The 22,884-nt window shown below is 41.5% G+C and overlaps 1 protein-coding gene across 5 annotated transcripts in view; it reads right to left on the minus strand.

Annotated features, from left to right (window-relative positions):
- Positions 1-22,884, minus strand: part of LOC139480232 (potassium voltage-gated channel subfamily B member 2-like) — a 257,935-nt gene that overhangs the window by 208,459 nt on the left and 26,592 nt on the right. Inside the window, exon 1 of one of the 5 annotated variants that reach the window (XM_071263270.1) lies at positions 1,888-1,895. The exons of the other annotated variants lie outside the window; for them this stretch is intronic. The gene's annotated coding sequence lies outside the window, so the exon portion shown is untranslated. Of the gene's footprint in view, positions 1-1,887; positions 1,896-22,884 lie in introns of those variants that run through there. 5 annotated transcript variants of the gene reach the window in all.

Below are 22,884 nucleotides of genomic sequence, written 5' to 3' on the forward strand. Positions count from 1 at the left end.
ATATTCAGTGAGTTAAAGCCACAATCTTCTATTGCAGCCATGGCGACAACCGAGTTGTGCACAGGTCCATTGTCCCGGTGGAACGAGACACCTAAAGTAAGTTTTCTATGACGTTTAGGAAGACAAGAAAAGTTTGGTCATTAATGATCTGACCTTTCGGGAGGTAATCCACCAAAATACCAAGGCCATCACCATGTCAGATTTTGCCTCCTTCGCCGGAGATGTTAGATCTTTCCACTGCTTTGACTGTTCTGGCTGATAGTGGCGAACCCAGACATATCCATGGTTATAAATCGCAACAAACTCTGATTCACAACGATGTAAATTATCACAAGCATTGATGAAGCTGGAGTATATATGATCAGGAGTGGGTTGCCTTGGACCCCAGCGTGCAGAAACCTATGTCATGCCCAGTTCAATGCTCAGGACGTTCTCAACGCTCGCAAGCGAGATGCCAGATTGGCCTGTTTCACCCACGTCATACACAAAAAACAACCTATCAAGGTTTTAAGGAGGTTTTAGGGCGTTATTTATTTGTTCCAACTTCTTCCACCCGCCCACTTCTCCTTGTCTGAGCATGTAGATGAGAAACACATATACTGATCTGTCAGGCCTAACACAACCACCTGTGGCGAACACTGAAACCTACACAGAGTTGCCGATACATGTAAGAAACTAACACAGCACCTGTCGCTCACACCAGGCGCCCGTTATCCTAATACATACATTACATCTGCAACAGTCAATACAGTTATGGTAATGTGGGTCTGTACTTCACAAAAGATAAGTCAATTTTCTGACCTCAATAAAATAGTATCGCCTGTTTTGATTTTGGAGTGTCAGAAATTACAAATCCATCGCTGCTAATGGAGTAACTTTTGGAAGGTAGGATATGAATGCAGGACCAAGACCTTGCCTTTTCTTGCCTTCGTATCTGTGTTATTTAAATGTAAGGTTCGCCCAGACATATCGACTTTGTATTGAACGACGTTAAACAGGTCGTAACAGCTGTTGCAGAGTTTACATTGAATAGAAAATATCTAAAAACACGAAATATTATTGACCAAGATGGTATGCGTGATTCAAATGTGTATCATGATCGCCTGTTAGAACGTGAATACGGTGAAATAGGACGTCGTAAAACAATATTCCACTATGTTACAGTTCGTTGTATCATTAAAGGCTGTGTTGCTGCAGGACCAAGCGATAACCACTCCATCACTCACACTTGCATCATCAACCACACTCCCATCCAACGTTACAAGAGATTACTTACGAGCAGGTCACTATTACCCATGATTGAAAGAGCACTACAAGAGGCCCAGGCCAAACTTCAACAGCGGCATGGAATGAAAGGTACCCGGATGAATACAAATGAGAAGACAAATACTCCAATCTCCAAATTAGCCAATCGTAATTAAAAGCGACAAAAATATGACTAGAAAGTCTTGACTTATCTGACCATGTGTTTATGAATCACTATCAAATAGCGATATCAGGTGTTCGCGAAAAGGTGAGCGTATCCTGCCCCACTCGTCACAAATACACGCAAAGACATGTATCAATTAGGTAGTTGCTCACTCCATGGACCATTCGTTAGTCAGATTTAATCTCTATAATGTAGTGACATAGCTGTAATATGCCGACTGCGACTTAAAACATGACAAGTGATCGTTCAACCTCAGTGGCAGTGAACTCAAGACTTTGACTGTACCCATGTTGACGTGATTTAAACACAAACTACCAGCTTCATTTCATGTAGGCCATGACATAACGACAACGCGACATACTGATAAAATTATATCATATTCTAGAACTAGCGGACGCGAACATGCTTCCAGGAACACATATAGATATAAAATACAGTAAATTAGAAAAGCAACTTACAGTTTATCGATATATCCAGTTTCAACCACGACAACCGCCGCTTGCTTCGAGGCATCCCATCTATACTGATGAAGTGTAAAATTGAATCGCTCGCTAACTTGAGATTATTCGTTCACAATCGATGGTATACGCATCGCGGAGACAAGCCCTTAATACCTCTCCTTTCGCATTCTGCTGCATCATAGTAAATAATTTACCTTTTTGAGCATCGTCAATACCAATTTAATTAACTTTTGGCTGAAAAGTTCACCTATTCGTTGAAATAAAAAAGTAAAAATATTGTTGGACCACTAAAACTTTTAGGATGATTGGCTAAAATCAAGTAAACGCAGTCAAATATTTATATCCCCTCTCACAGAGTTGAATCGTCACTGATAATGATTTGGTTTTAAAAATACGTTAATTTTTTTAAAGTCTTTTGGGTGAAACGATACTCTTGATAGAGTGTGATGAGGGATGCAGGCTATCAGGGTCATTCCACTTTTTTCACTTGTGAAGATAAAAAGCAATTTTATTGTATCTAAACAATATGCAATGGTATCGGAGTCGCTTCATGACTGAAAACGAATTGAAAACTATTTCAGTTATGTCACGTCAGTTTAAGAGAGAAATGTCTGAATGAAACCATGACCTTGGGCTAAATAGAGGGAGGAAGCCTAAAGAGCAGCAGGTTGAACTGGACGTGATTACCCGTGTCGCGAACACCTGGTGTCATCACTGATTTTTAGAGATTCATTCAATTAATTTTCATCGCTATTTTGCCTTTTTAGCCCAGTGGAATCCGTTTCTGCAAATAATCGAGACTTGTTATTTTTTGGCGTTGGCGTTTTATATTAGACTACCAAAGAGCTCTGCACGTAGCTCAATATCCAAGGATCATAATCAGGGCAATCTGGGATTTGAACCCAGGATGACCGGATCCTGACACAACCAACGGACGTTACGCATTGCCGAGCCTCATAACGCCGGATCACCAATACACTCGAAGGACACCATACTCCATCTTTAAAATAAATTAGATTACGGTTCACTTACGGTTAACTTCATATTCGCAACGCTTTTATTAGCCCAAAACAAAAGTCTAAATTCCACAAGGAACTCGGAATGGCAGATAATGTCTGTTTTTGCTCGAGAATTTATTCAAATTGGGTTATCGGCTAATAGGGGAATTCGGGCAAATACACACCTCATTTGCCTCTTCATGCTCAAACATTTTATACACAATGTTCACGAACCCAGTATTCATGGTGGCTTCAAGCAAACAGCCATGTTAACACTGATGCCAATCTATTCCTAATGTCAAGCCATGCACCGAAAGCCATTTCTTTCATATGTTCATTTTTCATCGAGGCTACACCGAGACCAGGAAGAACCCTCCGTAGTCCCGTTATGACCTAGGTCACTGCCTCGATGGGCCTTATGTTATTACTGATGACAACATGAATTAAATAAGAGAGATGATAGATATCTGTTTCATATTGCCTCATCGATCTTCAATAGATGGACTGTTCTGGATGAGGATGAGGAGGAGACTGATGCTTGTCTGTTCTAGAAATAACACCCTAGCTCCATGCCGGCCGTCACAACAGTGAATATGACTAGGTGGTGAGTGGCGCTGTCAGTCGTTAATTACTGTTAGATATTGCATTACCGCAATACATCTTCCAGCGCAGAAGACAACTGATATTGGCCTCATTACTGATCTGGTTGCGTTACGTCGTGATAAATTGGATGGTGTGACACATTTAAGGAGAACGTAAATGAGATCTTTCGCAGAAATCTGCAATATTCTGCTTGTTTGTACATTGATTTATCAGATGGAAAACACAGTGGTAGTTTGTAAGGAGGACATGCATGCACAATGACGTCATGAAATAACGCACGTCGTGAGGATACGGCCTTCTGGAAAGGGAATGAAGAAAGTGGGTTTTTGAGATAATGGGATTATCGAGATAATGTCTTTGTTAAACACTTCTCAGTTGCAGCACCGCAGCGTCTGTGGCTTATGAACCAGGCCATGGATACATAGAGATCGGCGAGTAACAAGCTAACCTAACTGATTGTTTGTCAAAGATTGTTTGTTTTTGTTGTTTAACGCCGTACTCAGCAATATTCCAGCTGTACGACCGCGGTCTGTAAACAAACTAGTGATTGACATCATGTACATCTCTCTACACAATGGGGTTACATTGACCAAGACAGCGAGCCTGACCACCCGATCCCGTTAGTCGTATCTCACCACAAGCATGGGTTGCTGAAGACTGGGGGGGGGGCTCAGCCCGATTTTTTACAGGCCGTTGTGTTAGAGAGTACTGATCGATTTGGGCGTAAACAACATTCACACTCACTCATTCACTCACTCTCTCAGATAGCAAGGTTTGTTGAACATTTCATAGCTGCAGCGTAGCGCGTGGTATATATACTGTTTGTTTAATATTTCACAGCAGCATGACGCGTGGGAGATACAATGTTTGTTACACATTTCCTTGATGCAGCATGGCATGTAAATATAAACGACAAACCCCTTTCCATATTCATAAGAAATCTCTGCTAAAAGCAAAGGCGGCTATATCATGAACATGTGTTTTTCAATCACTATCAAATAGTGATGATACCAGGTAATCACTAAAAGGTAAGCGTATCGTGCCCCACCGGTGGCATCCGTCACAAACACATGCAAAGGCAAATCAATTGTTCATCTGAAAAAAACATGGGGACATATGGTACAAAAGAAAATAGGGAAATGCATTGGACATCATTCGTGTCACAGTTGCGCCGAATATTGAAATGTACAATGTTTGTTAAATATTTCATTGTTGCAGAATGGCGTGTGAGACATACATATTTGTTAAATATTTCATTGTAGAACTTGGCGTGTGGGGGCTAAAATGTTCGTTTGCCTCTCGGTTGTCTGCGTCAGAAGGACAGTGGAAGTGGAATTTCGCACGCTGATCCATAAAGAAAATAAATACATATTTCAATTTATATACTGATAAAAAAATACAAGAAATTTGGGAATCATGAATCTTTGAAAGAATATTTTCTTCTAATAGTGAAGACTGAATATCTTTTAACTGTGTGCGTGATATATAAATAATTCATGATCCCCTACCTTTTTTTTCAGTGTATTATAATTTCACAATAACATATTGTATCACACATTACATATTCAAGAACCTACTCAATTATATATGAATACGCTGCCAAATGCAATCGGTTGACATCTTTAGCAGCTCTGCAGTACATCAGCGTCCCAGTGTCCGTGACACAATCAGTACTTCATTCACTGACGCTAAACGCATCAAGTTGGATCAAGCCCAGATAATACATAAGATTAGTGTTTGGCTAATAGTACCAGCTTACGATGGCGAACATGCAAGCTGGCTCCGACTGTTCCCCACGCGACTGTTCCCACACAGCATACAACCTTTCCCGCTTGTGCGGGATCATTTCCGCAAGTGACACTCACGCCAAATTGAAATTTCCAAAGGGTTAAATACTAATCTCAGGTGTGTTCTCTGGCTGCAACAGGGTATGATCGAGATGCATGCAAAGTTTAATTGGTATTTTTTTAAATATAATATGGAAATTATAGATGATGATATACGTATTTTTATCTTTACTAAACATTTCGACACTTTTAATGTGTTTAGTTTATAATTCAACTTAAATAACAAAATACCTAACCCTTAATAAATGGCGATTAAGAAACAAAAACCAGCCGCTTCCACTGCTTCCACTCAACTTGACTGTCCAGCCGTCAGCAAAAAACAAACTGAGTGTTGCCCTAATTTGGAGAGAGTTGATTAATCACGTGCCCTTTGGTGGACCCATGCAAATCTTGCTTTAATGTGAGTTAATAGTCATTGTGGAAGTAAGAATCAAATTGATTTTTCATTTTTCCTTATTTTTGTCAGCATTAATCAATTACTACTACCACTTCAATATTATTATCTACAGGACATCAAGGACAACGTTGCTTTTTATCCTAATTACGTCGACTGTTATCGCTGCGGCTTTCACTGATGAGCGTTGATCGACCGGTAATACAGAGCAGTGGACGGCTGGTAGTGGCCGAGTGTTGTCGATATGTCCAATGTATTATTACGTCATCACGATGTATTCATTGCCACGTGTAGTTGTCAGCATTGACAGAAACAGAGGTTCACTGTTATAGCTGTTTGTTTGTTTGTTTGTTTGTTTGTTGTTTAACGCCGCACTCAGCAGTGTTCCAGCTACATGTAATTAACGGCGGTCTGTAAATAATAGCGTCTGGACTAGACAATCCACTGATTGATGTCATGAGCATCGATCTACCAAATTGGGATACGACATGCATCAACCAAGTCAGCGAGCCTGACCACCCGATCCCGTTAGTCGCCCCTTACGACAAGCATTGTCGCCTCTTACAGCAAGTATACGGGGCGGTCGGGTAGCCTCGTGGTTAAAGCGTTCGCTAGTCACGCCGAAGACCCGGGTTCGATTCCCGACATGGGTACACTATGTGAAGCCTATTTCTGGTGTCCCCCGCCGTGATATTGCTGGAATATTGCTAAAAGCGGCGTAAAGCCAAACTCACTCACTCACTACAGCAAGCATATGGGTTGCCGTCATGCCGAAGGCCTATTCTAACTGGTAGGCGAATGAGTAAGTGAGTGAGCGAGCGAGTGAGCGTGTGGGCTAGATTTTAGTGAGTGTGTGATATAATGTGAGAGTTTTACGCCACTTTAAACACTATTGAAATTACATCACGTGAATGGTAACAAAAGGTAATACTTGAAATGACTGAAATAAAATTCCTGAATTAAACCGGAAGCATATTCTGAGCGTATATGCGTTACGACTATATTGCTATGTACTAATAACTCGAGGTTTCGAGATTTTGCCCAAATCTTACTTGATGCTTGAGACCGAGGACGCGAAAACGTCCCTTACAGTATTCCATAGAAAATAAACCCTCGCGTCATCGTTAACGCTCGCTAAAATCTCAAATTAAATGCCTGGAAGATCTGTAATTTCTCCATAAATGTATTCTTAACATGCACAATTCCAATAAATCAATATAATATACAGTTGTTAATGGAAATGTTGACATAAAGTCATATATTACCAAGATCTCGGTACGCATGATTGTTATTATTCCGTACCTTCTATCAATGCATAAATGGCAGGTGGCATAGCTTTCGATTTATACAAAGGATCTGTGTAATTTGCACATACCGAGACGCAGGGAATGAATATCAATATTTATTTAATTGCCTTTATTCAAGTTAACAAAGTGAGTTTGTTGAAACGTGCTTTTAACAGTATTCCAGTTTCACTCGGCCTGTTACCTTGATGTGGAAGGTATATCTCATCCTCGAACAACGGGTATTCCGAAGTTCGACTTTCAATAATCGCTTAGGTTATTCTAATCGTCTTAAACCAGATAAAACTAGAATAATGATGTTGCGTATAGAATGAAATGCTAAATGAATTGGCTCGTGGGTTTCACCGAAGTGGTAAACGTCTTAGACCTGCGTCACTTCGGGCTTTCCTTCCACATTAAGCTGACACGCCGTGATATAACTGGAATATTGTTAAAAGAGGCATTAAACCTCACTCACTCACTCACTAAATGAATTGTTTGCGGAAAGTAATATGAATATATAATGAGATCACAATTCCGCTCCCAATAATGCAGTAATATGACGTCACAGTGCCTTATTGTGATTAACGACCAATCAGAATACAACACAAAGTTTAAATCAACCAATCAGGACACAGCTAAACTTACAACTACAGAGAAATTACAAGAAGAAATATTTCCCCGATCTTGCCAAGAATGGTAATAATTTGATTTTCAAAACATTCCCAAGTGTATTTAGCCCTGTCTGGATCATATTTCATAATGAAAAGCATAAAGTATAGAACTGCACGACGATGCAAACAGATCCCTGATCAGTTTAAATTACTTTTACAAATTTTTGACTCACAGCCAACTTGTTAACGTTGGAATTTAATGCATACTTGACTGCAAGTAAGTGGTTTTGGCTCCGCGTTAATCCTTTGGAGGCTAATATAGTGTATCACGAGGGATGAGGATAGCGTTGCGCGCCTGCTGCTGATGATGATGTTTAGGTCCAGGCGTTCCGTGACAGCTCTATCCGGGATATGAAACAGGCCTCCCAAGATACCGGGGAGAAACGGGTGGTTAAGTCGCGACAACACAGAAACGTTACGTCGAACAATTACATGGATGTTTGCTAATTGTAGGATTGTAATCATCTTTTGGTTTTCTTTATAGTGCTAGTTCCCCAGCAATGTGAATCTCTATCTCGACACGGTCCAGGCATGTCACTCTTCTATCTCGACACAGTGTTCAGCGGTCCAGGCATGTCACTCTTCTATCTCGACACAGTGTTCAGCGGTCCAGGCATGTCACTCTTCTATCTCGACACAGTGTTCAGCGGTCCAGGCATGTCACTCTTCTATCTCGACACAGTGTTCAGCGGTCCAGGCATGTCACTCTTCTATCTCGACACATGTTAAGTTGTCCAATCATATCACCGACTTTATCTCCAAATGTATTCAGTGGTCCAATCATATTACCCCCCTTTATCTCCAAACATATTTAGTGACCCAATCACATCGCCCCCTCTATCTCCGCACATATTCAGTGGTCCAATCATATCACTCCATTTATCTCCGCACATATTCAGTGGTCCAATCATATCACTCCATTTATCTCCGCACATATTCAGTGGTCCAGTCATATCATCCCCCTTATCTCCAAATATATTCAGTGGTCCAAACATATCACTCCATTTTTCTCCAAACATATTCTGTGGTCCAAACATATTACCCCTTCTTTATCCAAACATATTTACTGATCCCATCATATCACCCCATTTATTTCCAAATATATTCAGTGGTCCAACCATATCACCCCATTTATCTCCAAACATATTCAGTGGTCCAGTCATATCACTCCATTTAACTCAGCACATATTCTGTGGTCCAAACATATAACCCCCTTTATTTCCAAATATATTCTGTGGTCCAAACATATCACCCCATTTATCTCCAAATATATTCAGTGGTCCAATCATATAACCCCATGTATCTCCAAACATATTTAGTGATCCCATCATATCACCCCATTTATCTCCAAATTTATTCAGTGGTCCAATCTTATCACTCCATTTATCTCCGCACATATTCAGTGGTCCAGTCATATAACCCAATTTTCTCCAAACATATTCAGTGGTCCAAACATATTACCCTCTTATCTCCAAACATATTCAGTGGTCCAATCATATCGCCCCTTTATCTCCAAATATATTTATCTGTCAAGTCATATTACTCCCTCTATCTCGACACATGTTTAGTGATCCAATGATATCACTCCCTCTATCTCGACACATGTTACGGTCCGGTCATATCACTCCCTCTATCTCGACACATTTTCAGTTATCCACAGCCATATCTAGTCCATTCATACCACTCTCCCCAATTCCTTTAAAACACTTTGGGACTGACTTGAGATAATATTTTACATTTTGCACAAGGTAATACGTTTTTGATGTCACCCCTTGCAAAAAGAATTTGAGAAAATATTTGTCTTGAAGTCGTATTCCAAAGTGACGTCAACGTTTCATGACGTCATCGGGTCATGGCTACATGGAGAAGATAAAGGATTTATTTCAGACATGTCATGGCTTGGCCCCTTCAGATACGATATAGCGAATGTCCGCGGTATAACGGGTGTTTGCCAAATAATTCAGAGAGAAGGTTCGATTGTCTACGTATTAGACTGATTCTTCTCCAACACAGGTGTTAAAGTCCAGCTGACAATATAACATAATCCTAGCGTACTTGTCCAATACCATATCAACAAGTGTTATTGTTGAAGCAACTACAATTATTCAACATTTCATAAATATTTCATCATTTCACAAAATGTCCAAACCTGATATTCTTAGTGCAATCACATCTTCACAATGAGTATTACGGGACTGAATCCGATTAAATTACGGAACTTGACCGAAGACACTGCACTCATTTTGGTCTCACAAAGACCGTATTTAGCTCAAGGATTTTGTTATATTATGTATTCGGTGTTTGCCTTGGGGAAAATATGGAAGAGCAGCTGAACCCCAAGAGAATCTGTACGAACGTCCCATGCAAAGAAATGTACAAAACTCGCCACGACCATCAAGACAATGCCTTGAGTTATGCTAATATGCCAACTCTCGCGACAATACTTTCTCTTCTCCAGCATGCTTGGTTTTGAGACTTCCTTCCAGATTCCCGGTGTGGAAGCTTTCTGTAATCTGCAACAAGGCTGAATATTTATGTGTCCCTGGACAGAAGCAGGGCTGCTGCGCTACATGATACAGAGTGGCCGGGCCGGAGTGCCGCCGATAACAGAAGACGCTGGCATGTTTTTAGTCCCCAGAAGTTGCGTAAACGTTAAGATCAAGCTTGACAAATGATTCCATGTAGTGATAGGACCGGAGAGGCGAAGATGGCGTCGGAGGAAGTGTTGATGGAGGTTTACTGAAAAGAAGGAGATAATTCTAACCGAGAGGTTTTCCCACTTATTTGAGTTGTGGGTGTAAAAATTAACGGCAAGACCCATGGGAGTTCGTGAGTGATGACTGCTGACAGTTGGCTCCACAATAAATGCTTGGGCTTCATACTTTGCACATGTGGGAATCGAACACGGTCTGTGGTGGGATAAGCGAATGTTTTACCAACTGGGCTACCCAAAAATATCGATCTTCCTCATATTCAGTGGGGTAAGTCAATGTTGACCTTCACGGACAGCATTGGGTGCATGAGTGAGTGAGTGAGTGAGTTTGGTTTTACACCGTTTCTAGCAATATTCCAGCAATAAAATGGCGGGGGACACCGGAAATGAGCTCCACACATTGTAACCATGTGGGAATCGAACCCGGGCCTTCAGCGTGACAACACTTTAACCACTTGGCTACCCCACCGCTTTTGAGTGCATGGATGTAAGTAATGATGCTGCTGTTATTGTCAGCACGCCCTGTATACAATCGAGTGGTAAGCCCATTTCTGGTGTCCCCCACCGTGATATTGCTGGAGTATTGCTAAAAGCGGCGTCAAACGTTACACGCTCACTCAACGACGCTGGGGCACAATTACATATACCAGACGTGACATTGTGACCACCCGATACCCATATAGTCGGGACCCATGCAGTCCCAGAATTTTTGAAGGGGTCATTTTGACCTCTCGTGAATGCACAGACCGCACTCTTAATATCGTCAATGAGGTCATGTTACGGAGACATCTAAAGATATTCTCGTATTAAATGACATTAAGAGAAAAGATATGTCACTGATCAAATAAACTTTCAAAATCTCCAAACCGTCTCACTGTCTCATTTGATAAGGGTAGACAATAATTGGTGGAGATATTACAAGTCTGTTATCGTCCATTCTAAGGCTCTGTTCTGTCCATTAATACGTGGAGATATTACACGTCTGTTAGCCTCCATTCTGTTAACCATTTGTTCAATCCAGTAGTAAAGTGAGTGGGTGAGTGAGTTGGGTTTAACGCCTCTTTTAACAGTATTCCAGTTATATCACGGCGTGTCAGCTTGATGTGGGAGGAAAGCCCGAAGTGATGCAGGTCTCAGGCGTTTGCCACTTCGGTGAACCCACGAGCAGGGGAATGGTGCTGAAAACCTAGAAACATAATTGGGGCGAACCGGGATTCGAACCTGCAACTCTGCAAAGCGAATCGCGGCGCCTCAGACGACTGGGCCACCCGTGCCTGCCATAAATAAGGGGAGATGTTAGTTTTCATTCCAGAAAACGTAGTTCTGTCCATCAATATAGAGGCAGATACTACAAAACGTAATAGGGTGAAAACGGCTTGTGATCCAAAGACAACAGCTATCTAACAGAATGGTCTTTAGAAGGCATGGAATGAATGGATGCCTCCATGCAAGTATTGTGTGGTCTATGAAGGAGACAATGGACGATGTATAGCAGCAGATGGTGCCTTTACCGTTATACTGGACAAGGTAGGACTTATGGCACTCGATAGAGGTCTAATTGAAGACATCGGCAGCAATAGACGTAATAGAGAGCTGAAGGCGAATCCGAGATCAGTGGATCTGAGTGGTGTCCATAAACCATATTCAGTAATTTGTGTGCCTCTGCCAGGAAATAAGCCCAGGTGAGGATTAAATCCCATTAGAAGAGTTGTACATCACTGTGGAATTAATTGCAAAAAAATATTTCGGAAACGCTTTTTAGTCCCGAACCATTTAACTAACCAACTCAGATACGGAAGTGTCTCAAGGAGATCACCTAGCGCCGGGGATAAGGCGATTGAAATTGTACGTACCATTGTACATTGATAAGACGTTGTCCTGTATTTAGCCCATGGATAGGAGAGAAAATGGCGAATAAACAGCGTGGCTGCAATATTTAATCACACGTGATTCCCGGTCTTTAAGGCAGATCATTATGTACGAACCATTACAAGCTAAATATGCCATACCTGCCTGGGGTGCTATCTTTTTAGAAACAGAAAAATGTTTCCGTCACTGCTTCAGAAATGTGTTTGATTTGGAGCCGAATTCTTATATTATTATGTTCCCAACACATCTTCTTTTAAGGCATCCAGCATGTCCATTTTTCAAACGGGCTGTCCCTTGTTTAGAGACGTCAATTATTGTAACCCTTAAGACGTCTTCGTTCCGAATAGTTTGGATGGGCATGTTCAATCCCTGACAACCACAGACCCTACTGAATATGAACACGTTCAATCCATGACAATCACAGACCCTACTGAATATGAACACGTTCAATCCATGACAATCACAGACCCTACTGAATATGAACACGTTCAATCCCTGACAATCACAGACCCTGCTGAATATGAACACGTTCAATCCCTGACAACCACAGACCCTACTGAATATGAACATGTTCAATACATGACAACCACAGACCCTACTGAATATGAACACGTTTAATCCATGACAACCACAGACCCTACTGAATATGAACACGTTTAATCCCTGACAACCACAGACCCTACTGAGTATAAATACGTACAGTCCATGACAACCACAGACCCTACTGAATATGAACACGTTCAATCCCTGACAACCACAGACCCTACTGAATATGAACACGTTCCATCACTGACAACCACACTCCAGAGCAACAATAATCCGCAGTGACTTAAAGGCGCTCTCCGAGTACGTGGCTTCATAAAAATGCATATAATGTTCACCACTAATTTGCCTTTAACGCCTAATGGAATCTATTTCGGCGAATATTCGAGACTGGTTGTTCCCTGGCGTTGGCTGTATATATGTACGTGTATTTAGAGCACAACAATGGGGCTGTGGTAAAGTATTCTAACCAATGCGACAGTTCACCTTCCGTGACAGTAGTCATTTGTGACAGTGCCTAATTAAATTTATGTTAAAAAATGAAACCATAGTAAAAAAACGAAATCAGTGAGGTTTCAGGTTTTGGTGTTGAATTTGAACCTGGAAATGTCCTAGAAGAATGTACACATTGACATCTAGGCTATCGCAGTGACTCGTTTGTGTTCCTCCTATCTCGTGGAGTCTCGTGGAGTCTCGTGGAGTCTCGTGGAGTATCAACAACCTCTATTCACTCCAGGTGACCATCAGTGGCGAAACATGAGCAATACAATTCATTAAAATTATAAATAACATGGCACGGCAAGATGACAAGTGCATAAACACAATGATTGGGTTAATCCTTTTTGGATAAACTGTAACGTTGTGGAGAACAGTTTTGTTTTCAGATGATACAAATATTGTTACATTGTTTCAGAAAATATGAGTATTATTGTGACAATGGCAGATATTTGTTGAGGCAAAGATTCATAAACAACGTCTTGATTTCAACAAATTGTAACTTGTAATCCCCCAGAGATATAACTCTCACAAGAAATCGATATTTTGTTCTTATCCCTGAAACAATTGGAAGTGAGATAGTTTAGGAATTTATATTGGTCTAACCTAATAGACTAAAAGCTTGGCTGGCTATGTCATTTCAAATAACAGAATATTGATCGTAAATTTCAACATACGTTCAGAAAAATATCAAGAAAGAAGAGTGTAACAGATGGACAGGTGTAGCTTTGTGTAACAGAAGACCAGGTATAGCTGTGTGTCACAGATGACCAGGTATAGCTAGATGTAACAGATGACCAGGTGTGGTCAGGTGTAACAGATGACCAGGTATAGCTAGGTGTAACAGATGACCAGGTATAGCCAGGTGTAACAGATGACCAGGTATAACTAGGCGTAACAGATGACCTGGTGTAGTCAGGTGTAACAGATGACCAGGTATAGCCAGATGTAACAGATGACCAGGTAAAGCTAGGCGTAACAGATGACCAGGTATTGCTAGATGTAACAGATGACCAGGTATAGCCAGATGACCAGGCCTAGCTAGGTGTAACTGAAGACCAGGTATTGCTAGATTTAACAGATGACCAGGTGTAGCCCGATGTAACAGATGGCCAGGTGTAGTCAGATGTAACAGATAGCCAGGTATAGCCAGGTGTAACAGATGACCAGGCCTAGCTAGGTGTAACAGATGACCAGGTATAGCCAGATGTAACAGATGACCAGGTATAGCCAGATGTAACAGAAGACAAGGCCTAGCTAGGTGTAACAGATGACCAGGTATAGCCAGATGTAACATAATACCAGGTATAGCCAGATGTAACAGAAGACAAGGCCTAGCTAGGTGTACCAGATGACCAGGCCTAGTTAGGTATAACAGATGACCAGGTAGAGCCCGATGTAACAGAAGACCAGGTATAGCCAGATGTAACAGAAGACCTGGTGTAGCCAGGTGTAACAGATGACCAGGTATAGCCAGATGTAACAGATAGCCAGGTGTAGCCCGATGTAACAGAAGACCAGGCCTAGCTAGGTGTAACAGATGACCAGGCCTAGCTAGGTGTAACAGATGAGTGAGTGAGTGAGTGAGTGAGTGAGTGAGTGAGTTGGGTTTAACGCCGCTTTTAACATTATTCCAGTTATATCACGGCGTGTGAGCTTAATGTTGGAGGAAAGCCCGAAGTGATGCAGGTCTAAGACGTTTACCACTTCAGTGAAACCCACGAGCACGGGTGTGGTGCTGACAAACCTCGAAACATAATCAGGGCGAACCGTGATTCGAACCCACAATCATAGGTTTCTGGCGTGTCCAGGGACGCAACTCTGCACAGCGAATCGCGGCGCCTTAGACGGCTGGGCCACCCGTGCCCCCGTGTAACAGATGACCAGGTATATCCAGATGTAACAGATGACCAGGTATAGCTAAATGTAACAGATGACCAGGTATAGCTAGATATAACAGATGACCAGGTGTAGTCAGGTGTAACAGATGACCAGGTATAGCCAGGTGTAACAGATGACCAGGCCTAGCTAGGTGTAACAGATGACCAGGTATAGCCAGATGTAACAGATGATCAGGTATAGCCAGGTGTAACAGATGACCAGGCCTAGCTAGGTGTAACAGATGACCAGGTATAGCCAGGTGTAACAGATGACCAGGTGTAGCCCGATGTAACAGATGGCCAGGTGTAGTCAGATGTAACAGATAGCCAGGTATAGCCAGGTGTAACAGATGACCAGGCCTAGCTAGGTGTAACAGAAGACCAGGTATAGCCAGGTGTAACAGATGACCGGGCCTAGCCAGGTGTAACAGATGACCAGGTATAGCTAGATGTAACAGATGACCAGGTGTAGCCCGATGTAACAGTTGGCCAGGTGTAGTCAGATGTAACAGATAGCCAGGTATAGCCAGATGTAACAGATGACCAGGCCTAGCTAGGTGTAACAGATGACCAGGTATAGCTACGTGTAACAGATGACCAGGTGTAGTCAGATGTAACAGATAGCTAGGTATAGCCAGATGTAACAGATGACCAGGTATAGCTAGGTGTAACAGATGACCGGGTATAGCCAGAAGACCAGGTATAGCTAGGTGTAACAGATGACCAGGTAAAGCTAGGCGTAACAGATGACGAGGCCTAGCTGGGTGTAACACGACACTGGCAAACACGACACGGAACGCACTTCATTATTGATGAAGACACCTTATCACCACATCTACGTAAGAAAAGGCAACTACCGTTTCTCGTTTGGAAACCGTTCCGTTTACAATTCAGTAAGGCTGTATTGATTTCGGAGTAAGTTTTCTTAAATAAGCAAAAGAATAGAATCAACTTGAAATGATAAGACGCTAATCTGATAATCCCTGCATAATTAACTCAACGTTACTATTCGCTGCATTTTCACGAATTCAACGTTTAAAATCTTCACCGTGCTATCCTTTACTCGACGTTAATATACGCTGTGCTATTATTTACTCAACGTTAATCTACCCTGTGTGTTTTCATTAGTTGAACGTAAATCTACAGTGTGTTATCGTACAATCAACTATGCTTTTGCCAGAGATTTTAAAAATTCAACACCAATCTACATTGTGTAGTTCTAATCATAATCGTCAACCTAAATCTACACTGAGAGAAATTAAGTCTTCTCGTTAACGTCAATTTACAGTGCATTTTTTGTAAAATTATTAATTCCACGTTAATTTGAACTGCCTCGAGCTCTAATCATACTCACATTAATTGCTATTCTCATATTTACCCTCATTTACTCACGTAAATCTACATTACACTGTTTAGTTCTTTTCAATAAAACAAGGTTTATCCACATTGCGTGAAGTTCTAGTCCTATTCAATTCTAATTTCAATCGGGGCAAAGATTGATAAGTGAATTTCACAATGGCAATAAACCAGAGGGAATTCGTCACCACATGCATACCCAGCGAGAATCTCACGAACATGACACAGCCGAACTATATCATCACTGACAGGAAACAGTCAGAGACTGTTAATGTTTTGGGGTAATATTTGTTTGGATGCCATGACGTATCCATTTGCAAACCTCGCAAGCGGTTTACATAGGAAACAGCCAGCTAATTGACGGAATAAATAGTCCAATCATACTGTTAAATGATTCCAGTTGCCTGGTGGTGCACGCAACGTCTGCATGCTACCTTGCGCACAGTCTACCAGTACAAATATATGATCAAGGCTGAATGAATGCTGCAAGAGCGGTGTATGAGCGATCAATGAGATCCGAATGGCCATTGTTCTCGTAACGGTCCCTCAATACTCGCAAACCTAACAGTCACAAATTGTGTTACAGGTGATATTGATTAATTATCTACCCCGCCTATTTACTAAAGATTTACCCTTCAAACAGAAAATTATATCTATTATGATTAAACGAGTTGGTGCATTTGCTTATCCCGGCGGATAGGCAGAGTATATTTAGCTTCGTGGTAGTGGTCTGATTGGGGTATATGAGGACTTGGTAGGGACTTGTCATCGGTCATCGATATCGATTGTCCGAGAACCTAGCGTTCGGTTCACATCTTCCCTCTCCTCATCCCTGACAGGGCGAGGGGACATTATATTCATCTATATGGCCTGTGTGCGTTAAGGCAGAACCGACATCTATGCGGTTACTGTGGTGACGTTGGCATCAAATGTGACAATTGGTTGTACAATTCCGTTTAAGCTTATTCCATCTCGTAAACTTATTGATTTGTGGTTTGTTTTATGCTGTATTCGAAGGGTATATAATTTTTGGTGTTGGGATTAACTATGGGGTTGTCCGTTGTGTAGTTAATGAGCACAGTGACATATATCAACGATCTCGTTGGAAAGGTCATAGAATAATGCCGTAGCACTTGCTTTGATCATTTGTATAAATCTTAGGATTTGTTTGTTTATGTGTTTGTTGTTTAACGCCGCACTCAGCAATATTTCAGCTATATGACTGCGGTCTGTAAATAATCGAGTCTGGACTAGACAATCCAGTGATTGGCATCATGAGCACTGATCTACACAACTGGGATACGATGACATGCATCAACCAAGTCAGCGAGCCTGGCCACCCAGTCCATTTAATTGCCTAAAGACCAATTCTAACCCGGATCTCTACGGTGCTATATCGCATGACTTTTATATGCTACTTCATTTTTACGTAAGTAGGGTTACCTGGCGTTAAAGTTATATGGCTAGACTAGTTCACATACTGTAATCTATGTACGCAAAAGGTACCACTGTCCAACACAACAATTAATAGTTAACATATCATTTGTAGTTAGTTTTCCTTGGTCGTGTCTTATAGAGTGGGATCGATCCTACGCCTGAACTGCCGTTCCGTTCACTACCAGCAGCCTGGGCACTATATATACGTACGCCTTGAAATGTAGTGCATTTGGAACGTGAAATAATCTCACAAAACATGATGCTTTGCATTTGGAACGTTAAATAATCTCCAATAACATGAAGCGTTGCATTTTGTTGATTGTCTCGAACTACGGAGAACTCGAACTGTTCCTAAGGTCCCAACGAGTTCAATACAACGAAGTTGGACTGTATACTGTTAGTCAGCCTTGTTTTCCGACAACTGAGTACTCCAGGTTCGATTATTGTTCGACCGCCACCATATAGCTGAGTGCGGCGTTAAACAAACAGAGAAACATCTTCACACCAGTCCATCGTCAACCATCCACCCACCTGTACGTCACAGCACACGTCACACATTGACATCCGTCAACCCTTCATCCACCTGTACGTCACAGCACACGTTACACACTGACGTCAGTCAACCCTCCCCCCACCTGTACATCACAGCACACGTTACACATTGACGTCCGTCAACCCTCCACCCACCTCAACATCACAGCACACGTTACACATTGACGTCCGTCAACCCTCCCCCCACCTGTACGTCACATCACACGTTACACATTGACGTCCGTCAACCCTCCATCCACCTGTACATCACAGCACATGTTACACATTGACGTCCGTCAACCCTCCCCCCACCTGTACGTCACATCACACGTTACACATTGACGTCCGTCAACCCTCCATCCACCTGTACATCACAGCACATGTTACACATTGACGTCCGTCAACCCTCCATCCACCTGTACGTCACAGCACACGTCACACATTGACCTCCGTCAACCCTCCATCCACCTGTACGTCACAGCACACGTTATAACTTAACGTCAGTCAGCTGTCAACCCTCCACCCACATGTACGACCCAGTAACGTTACACATTGACACAAGTCACTTCTCAACCCTCTATCTACTGTTTATAGACAGCCAGGGAAAATACAGAACAATAACGGTATCACTACAGGGCCCGGGGGTGCCGTGAATCAGTACATTCCAAGGAAAACTGCATCAAGTTAAGCTTGACAAAGACTATCAGCTGGAGTTTACTGTTATCCAGCGATCTACATATCATGTTGTGATAACTATACGTCTCCGCTAAATGACTCGTCCGTGCAACACGAGACTTGGCTAATGACGAGCAGCTAATGCTGCAACAGTTGGAATTGCATTTCTGTCCGTAAAATGATTTAATCTATATGTCTTAAAAATAGGAATAACGTTAAAAAAATATTGTCGATATTTAAATTGTTTAAACGTCCTCTAAGTCAAATCAATCATATGTTCCAGATGTCACAAACACGTGGTTTATCTGATGGGGTATTTGTACACGTTTTTATGTTCAAACACATACATTCTTTGGTTTCATTTCCAATAACAACAATGATGATTATAATTCATTCATTTTTCTAAGTCAAATCAATCATATGTTCCAGATGTCACAAACACGTGGTTTATCTGATGGGGTATTTGTACACGTTTTTATGTTCAAACACATACATTCTATGGTTTTATTTCCAATAACAACAATGATGATTATAATTCATTCATTTTTCTCATTTATGAGAAAATGAAGAAAAACGCGTGTTTCCTGATTAAAGTTGAAACTTGCTGATCTCAAGTAGACATACTCATTTCTGGAATGACGTCACATAAATTTTGTATGACATTATGGACATTGTGTGACGTCATTTCCCTTCGCAAACAATGAAAATATTGGAACAATTGGAAGAAACTAGCCAATCCGCATGAAGGCAAACTTATTATGCTAAGTGAGAATACTGAAACTAATTTTACTCATATCTGTCCCGCTATCATTATAACTTGTTTTACAATGGGACATAAAAGCGACGTAAAACCATATTCACTCACTCACTCACTACAATGGGACCATATCCCTTCGTTTCAGTTACGGGTGACGTGAATGACTTAATAGAGAGTTCGATCGTAAGACATTTGGTTCTGGTTTAATTCAACGAAGATCAATCCATCATGTCGCATACCGTGGACAAGCGGTATGTAGTGGTTCAAGTTTAGGTAATCTGTCTCGATGTCCTAAAATTGTTTTGTGATAAACAGAGGTGAGGTGAGGTGAAATTGGGTTTAACGTCGCGTCCAAGATTATTGCACTTATATAGCGACGTGCATGCATTTGTGTGTGTGTCTGCTTGTACTATAACGGACTGATGCTGATTTATAGTGCTAGCCCACTGAGATACCATGCCGCAGTTTAACATAAATACCACACTCAGACACAGTATACTGACTCCGAGCCGTCCAGTCCTTGCTTTAACCCCTTAATGCCGAGCGCCAGACAGGGTAACAACAAGTACCATGTTTTAACGTCTTTTGGTATGACGCGGCCGGGGATCGAACCCCGGAACTTCCGCTCTCCGGGCGGACGCTCTACCACTAGACCACGGAGGCGGTTGTGATAAACAGACAAAAATAAGAGAAAAATGCTTGTTTTGAAGCAATGAATCAACCCCCAACAATATTTTGACGACTATGATCAATACCCTATGGGGATACTGGGTTAGAATGGTTCCCTAGCAACTTTAATGGATCCGTTGGTCAGGTTAGGTAGCCCAACGGCGCGGATCGAGTCTCAATTGCTGTGTCCGGTCCAGACTCGGTAATTTACACGTCACGGTCGTATAACTTGAAAAGTTCTTGTGCGGCGTTAAACAACAAACAGACTAATCAGCAGAATAACTCATGAAAATTGCATTTCTTATATGTCGACGGATACATGATTGCACTGATAACGCGAAACTGATCTTATAGCAAACCGAAAATGGGTAGGTACACTTTCGGAAGTTGTGTTTCTATCCTCTACACTGAGAAATTATGTTCCCACGTTCTGTGCGAACTTAGTGTTTTTCAAATTCTAAATTACATTTATATCAAGGGTTCTGAAAGTATCCCTTCAGCCAATCAAGTGCAATTTTCTAGAGACAATGTCTTTGATCGGTGATAATGATGCTGTACTTAATATAGGACGGCCTCATCTTCGTCATTAGCGGCAACCGGCTGGACGGTCATGCAGTAAGTAACAAGTACACAGAACCTGACCCGCACTGAAAATAGGGTCGCACACTGGTTAACTTCGGAATCGGTCAGTTGGATGTCAGTACAACATTTCAGGAAAGTATTTGCACTTACAGCTGATTAAACTGAATAAAAATCACGAATTGACAATTGAACCACAGATCCGTGTGTCGTTGCTTAACTATTTCGAGATCAATTACAATCACGAGTGTCAGAAATGCACTGTCCTGTTATATCTTTTCACAAGGCCAGACACTCCGTACAGCATCGCTCGCCTTGTATTGCTGTTTCTTAAGTGAAATCGCAAATCACAAAAAACTTCATATCTACCTTGTTTTGGGTGATTATCCTATCGATTCCAATCCATGACACCTCCAGATTCTTTATTGCTATAAAATAATAACCGAGAGTCGTCGACTCGCCACTTTGAAACCAACGGAGCACAAATGGCTGACATCAGACCAGCGCAAAATGGCGGGGTGTCGGAAAGCAGCATTCGGGACAAACTCGGGTCATTCCGGGACAAGCCGAACAGCGACTCATGTCCCTCTGGAGGCCATTATTGCGACCAGGGTCCGTCTAAGCGCAAAGAGGCATAGCTAAAAAGAATTTTGTAATTTTCGGATGCAAAGTAAGCCTATCGGGACATGCGGTATTATACCGTATGAGTGAACACATATAACTGTATCTTGGGTATAATTTTAGATGCAAGATATATGTAAATCAAAAATTATTCCTGAGGGATTCTTTGACCGAAGAACTTGAAGTCATACGCGTATTTTAATTGGTTTGTCGTATTTTCTATGGTGGCTGAGAGAGGACATCGCTTTCTCGCTTTCTCGCTTTCTCGCTCTATCGTTTTCTCGTTTTCTCGCGCTGTACCAATATTCCCTTTTGGCCACTATATGGGTCGCATGTGTTATAAAAAGTATATACGTAAAACAACATTAATGAATTGTTAAACCTGACCTCAGTGGGCGGAGGCTGATGTGGGTTTTAATCATAAAAGGGAGCTGAGATTTTTCCAGTCACATTTCAAATTATACATATGGATGGAATGTTGAAATTTTCTCACTATCTGCTTAAACATAACTTAACCGTACAGACGTAGGTGCTTTTATAACAATCCATTGATTTCTACGTAAAAAACAAATTTGGTTGATTTATGGCCCTATTTAGGAGTTTCATTGGATACCCCGCCCCCAGGCCAAGTTATCAAAACAAACAGCAAATAACAGAGAAGTACTTCCTAAAAAGAATAGTGTTTTCCTAAAAACAACGCTTATATCAATGTTTATTCTGTTTGCGGAGTAGATGTCATCAAAGAGGAAGTCCTCACCCAAGCAATGGTAATACTACCGGATGTCCATGTAATTTCTAGTTTTGGATGACATATTGTTCTCAGTAACCGTAATGTGGAAACAGATAGTTGATTGGTTTTATATTCAAGTTGGTATTTCCGTTATTCAAAGTGTGCAGCGAGGCCGTCTTATCAACAGTCTTATTTCTGGGACATAAATGCAAAGTATAATTAATTAAGACTACTCTCCTTTTTTGCATTTATAATTAACTCAAGATTTACAGTACATACTATTCAAAAGAGGTTAAAGAACATCTGATTCTTTCGTATGACTATGGTTAGTCATTAGAGA

Source organism: Haliotis cracherodii, unplaced genomic scaffold (assembly GCF_022045235.1).
Source record: "Haliotis cracherodii isolate W230 unplaced genomic scaffold, xgHalCrac1.p SCAF_4, whole genome shotgun sequence".
Classification (NCBI taxonomy): domain Eukaryota; kingdom Metazoa; phylum Mollusca; class Gastropoda; order Lepetellida; family Haliotidae; genus Haliotis; species Haliotis cracherodii.